A 4,968-nucleotide genomic window follows, 5' to 3' on the forward strand; every position below is an offset into this window, starting at 1 on the left:
GAAACAGACTATTCCAAGTGAGGGCGGTGACAAGTACCCAAGCAGCACAAAGGACTGGGATTCGGCTGGGAACGTAACGGGGATGATGGGTTCGAGGTGGCCGATATCGCCGTCACAAGCCCGACTGCTTCCCGACTATGTGAGGGGGAAGAATTCAGGGAGAGGGAAACTACATGAAATTATTTCCCGATAGATCCCCGTTCGTGTCCCAGTCAGAATTCTTTCCCGATAGATTCCCGTTTGCGTCCCGGCCAGGATTCTTTCCCGATGGATCCCCGTTAACGTCCCGATCTGCTGTGGTGTACTGGCTAAGTATTTCTTCCCGCTCGTCTCCCGATGTTTATGCAGATTCGGTAACACGTGATCGGATGGTACTGCTTGAGACAAAGTTTCTGAAACACGGGTATTCTGTATTGGACTTCTCCCAGCCACCTTTGGGGAATGCTTGTTGAACAGAATCCTTGGGAAAAATCTGCCCAAGGATTCTGTTCAACAAGTGTCCCCCTTAAGCCGCAGGGGAGGCGTGGAGAAGTGAAATACAAAACACCCGTGCTTCAGAAACTTTTGTCCCAAGCTGTACGAGACAGTGAAGCATCCCTTCAGGAAGGAATTTGGCTGTCTGGTATGAGGTAACTCTTTCAAACATTGAGCTGCAGTTCACTTCATGTGTTGTGTTGTGTTGTATGACTGAAAACATGCACACGCAGTACCCTGAACAGAAGTATTAATGGAGCCTCACTGCAAAGCAGGCAAGTACAAGATACTCGGGAAGAGTCGGCCACGCCCGAACGAAACGACCGAATCCCCAGAAACGAAAAACTCACGTGAAACGAAACGAAGAGAGCTTTAGCAAGTCGAACTGATCGGACGAAAACCGCTGCACCGAAACCCGCAAAGACTACGCTGGAGCTCCCTGCATTTGGGCTACCGCGACTGCCATCGCCATCATCTTTGTTTTCGTTGCACGGAGGAGAAGTAAGGAGACCGAACTCCGCTGAAAAACGACGTCCCAATTTATCGAGTCAATTGTTGGCCGCGGCGCGGCGCTCGCGTTCCCTCCGGTACTAGCTCCGCGAAATCGCCTGCACGGCAATGCGCCGTTTGTGCCCGAATACTCTACTAAAAAGCGTTCAAAACGAATGTTTGTTCGATAAGCATAAACAACGGTGTCTCCAGTAACGAGTTAATATTTTCTGGTCAGCTACAATTATTTTTGCTTTTCTTTTTTTTTTCGGTTTCTGCTACCTCGTTTTTGTCTCATAGATGGAAGCTACATGTCCGATAAAAATGGAATCGGAAATAAGAAGAGAAAAAAAACGAAACTTTAATACGAAAGACAAACGTCTGACATTGCCAAAGGTGTAGTGTCGAATGCCTCCTACGGAATCCTCTGTCGCTTCTCCCCGGCCGTCTCGGGTATCGTGCCCTTCTCTCTGTGGTGCGCGCGTACTTTGACCGCTGCGCTAACACGCTAACATACCCCAAAGGAAGCAAACGTTGTTCCGAAAAGCCACATTTGACTGGTATGGAGGAAAGAAAGTCAGGAGGGAAGAAAGAAAGTTAGAAGCTGTGTAATCGAAAGTCGCCGGATGCGATCCTTCCAGAATCGCGCGTTATGTGGGTCGTTGCATAAGCTGGGACTGAGAAGTTTTATCTCCGTACGTGTCAAGCAGTTGTGTGTGTGAGTGGGGGCAAGGAGGGGCGGGACGCTCTGATGATGGGACACGGTGCGGTTCCGAAGGTTCTGGCACTTAGTTTCTTATATCTTGTCATACATGCCAATCGCTCGCTTTTGGGAACTGCAAAATAAAGTCGGGATCTAGTCTCTAATTTATGTTGACGAACACTGAAATATTGAACAACGCATTACTTCTACATTATACACTATCGCTTTGGTGTTCAGTTTCAAGTTACTTCTGTACAAGCATATGCTGCTCAAAGCGTTGCACCGGATATATATTTTACCACCACCACAAAAAAAAAAAAAGGAACAATACTGCAACACCACCAATATATACCTGCCAGAAAAGCTAAAAATCCCTAATTCCAGTATGGGATTTACCGCCCCCCCCCCCCCCCCCGGTACACCAAGATGAAAATCGTCTTCGAGAAACAGGAATATAAGTGCATGCACGGAATCCTGTACCGCGCGTGTGCAAAACCTGCGACAGAAGTGCGTTCTGGTACCTTGGTATTAAATTCGTGTATGGTGGCATGCGAAATATGTAACTCTCTATCCCAGCGGATGCATCACAATTACGACAAAAGACTCCTGTTTCCCAAAGCGTTGTGCATACGCGGCAAAGCTCTCGTGCAACAGCGAGAATGCAAATGCGGATTAACCAGCCCAATGACATTATTACCCTACACTGCGAGGTGTTCCCGGGAACTAATACTGGTCAATGCAAACGATTATCAATGTAGATCTCGTGGTCGTGCGTTGGCGGTGATGTAAATACGCGTACCATCCTGTACGATGTCGGATAACAACCTTTGTGCTTCTTCGGGTGTCGTGTTTTATCGCAAATAAAAAAAGAAAAAAGAGAATAGCTTCTTGACTGCGAAACCACCACGCTTACGGAGACATTCAAGCCGTCCAGCCAACGCGGAGCCCCCTTCACGGCGGCTTCCCCGCATTCTAAAATAAAAGCTTCTCGCTTTGCACTAACAAAAACTATAGGCGAAAAATTCACGGAGAGATCGTTCCTTGATACACGATAAGCGTGTTTACGTATCAAAACATTTTTTTCTGCTTCCACTGGACACACAAGTACATCTGAAAGAGTGCATTACAGCAACCTTATTTCAGAGGAGCAAGTACCTGACGGAACGCGAGCGCCGCGCCGCGGCCACAATTAGACTCGAGGAATCGAGACCACGCTTTCTCAACGGCGGCTCGGCAGAGTTCGTTCTCCTTACTTCTCCTCCGTGTTTCGTTGTCATTGCTGGGCGCAAATGGCCGGCGTGTGTGTTGTTAATGTTTCTGTGCTACAAGTTTTGCAAAGTTTGGTTCGGAGGGAGTATGGAACGCCGTTTTGTGGTCAACGTGGTCAGAGTGCCTCAAAAGTACTCCTGCCGCATTCTGGTCACTGTTATAAGTGTGATGCCCTGACACCATCAGCAGCTTTTAAGTAGATTCATGGCACATGAGGAACCTGTGATGTACACCATCGCACACAGTCAAGAAAAATGTAGCATTTAACCTTGCTTTCCTTCATTATAAAAAAAAAAAAAGAAAGAAAGAAAGAAAGAACACTAGAGAAAGGGTCGGCAAAACAGTGAGTGTTTTGTTGTTGTTGTTTTTGATTCTATTGATCTCTCACTAGCAGATTGCACTGCGGATCTGTTCACAATCATAACTAACTAATACCTTAGCTTTGGCCAATCTCATGTTGCAATTTTGCTTCAAACACAACATTCAGTGATTCTTATGAAAACAGCAGCATTTCTCGAAAGATCCTGGAACGGCCACAATCTCAAGAGGTAGTACGATTCTACCCGTCGTCATATTTCGTCCGCCAAGCCATTGCGCGGAGATGTTGGCTCCATGCCCATTTCAACACAGGCTCACTCGCCCGCGCTCGCGCGTCGTCGCTTTGCCTTCATGCCACCAGACAGCGCTGCCTGTCGCGCATGCGCTGTTCTTGTTGGGTTCGCTTTGGCTGCTGTAACGGTCGTTTCTCGTCGCCGCGTGTAGTTCGCGTAATTGCGAGCGTTCCAGCAAGTCTAAAGCGTTTAAGAGGCTTTGTATTGTTGTTCTCACCTGATGCTGTCGTTCTTGCAACCCGTCTGATATTGCAACTGTCTGTAAGTGGAAGCGTTTCTTCTAACCGCGAGCAGACCAGTCGGTCTCGTTTGACATGTCAAAGAGTGAAGACGCTGCCTTGCATGTGAAGCCAAATCGTTCTTCGCCTTCAGGATTCTTGCCGTTTCAGGTGTGTAATTAATATAACTGTGAAGTAATATGTTCGACTGCGCCATGCATTCTCATTGTCCGTTTTACTCTATTTGCAGGGATCTGCACAACGACAGGGAGATAGAACGCCAAGTGAAGTCTACTGTATGCTTTGTGCAGACGGTATGTCATATGTCTCTACACTGCTCTACATATAGGTGTCCTGCCATGGTATTTTCTGGAACGACATTTCATGCAGGTTCAGCGTGTATGACGCAGCGGCCTCCAGCAAGAGAAACTCAAGCACCGTGTTCAAATGCGGTGGGGACTCTTGCTCGACATAACAACGCTTAGAAGTGCTCTTTCGGAAGAAGGACAAGTTGGACCGGAAATGAGGACCTAGGTGTGCTCTTTTGCGTTGTTGTTCACCGTTCGATCATTACCAATTTTTGTGCCCCCGTGAGTTCAACGCTCAGGTATGTTGATGATAAATGGATATGCGTTAAAAGGTACGTACTCCGAAGTGGTGAATTGTTGTGGTGAAGTGATTTGTTGCTGCTATCTCCTGTTTCGTGAGGGTTCTTGTCGGTACTCATATACCGCAGGCATGAGGGGCTTTCTTTGCAGAACATTTCAGTGAACCAAGACTGCAGCATTTTCAAGATTGCCATAACCAGCATCAATGCAGCTCTCATGTCAACATCAGACAGCTCTGATGTGAGCATCAGCCAGGGCAGCTCTGATGTTAACATCATCATCAGAGCAGCTGTGATGTTAACATCAGATCTGATGTGATTTGGGACACTGTCTTGATGCTAACATCAGCTGGTGTTAACATCAGCATCAGAGCAGCTCTGTGTTAGCATCAAGACAGTGTCCCAAATCACATCAGACCTGATGTCGCTTTTTTTTTCAATAGGGATGCTTCTCCTTGACCATGTTTTTTTTTTTTTGCTTATTGACGTTTTTGTGAAGGAACGCTGGATATGTGCACACCATTGACTGTCAGCTCTAGTCCCGGTCAGTTGTCATTTTTTACAGTTCTCGTTGTAGTAATTGCTAGTCATTTGCAC

The 4,968-nt window shown here is 47.0% G+C and overlaps 1 long non-coding RNA gene across 1 annotated transcript; it reads left to right on the top strand.

Annotated features, from left to right (window-relative positions):
• Positions 1–3,366: 3,366 nt before the first annotated feature.
• On the top strand, positions 3,367–4,410 carry LOC135371622 (uncharacterized). The gene is made up of 3 exons (XR_010415669.1): positions 3,367–3,935; positions 4,015–4,078; positions 4,155–4,410. It is a non-coding gene; the product is annotated as an uncharacterized LOC135371622 (long non-coding RNA).
• The last annotated feature ends 558 nt before the right edge of the window (positions 4,411–4,968 follow it).

The sequence above is a fragment of the Ornithodoros turicata genome, unplaced genomic scaffold, assembly GCF_037126465.1.
Source record: "Ornithodoros turicata isolate Travis unplaced genomic scaffold, ASM3712646v1 Chromosome12, whole genome shotgun sequence".
Taxonomy (NCBI): Eukaryota; Metazoa; Arthropoda; class Arachnida; order Ixodida; family Argasidae; genus Ornithodoros; species Ornithodoros turicata.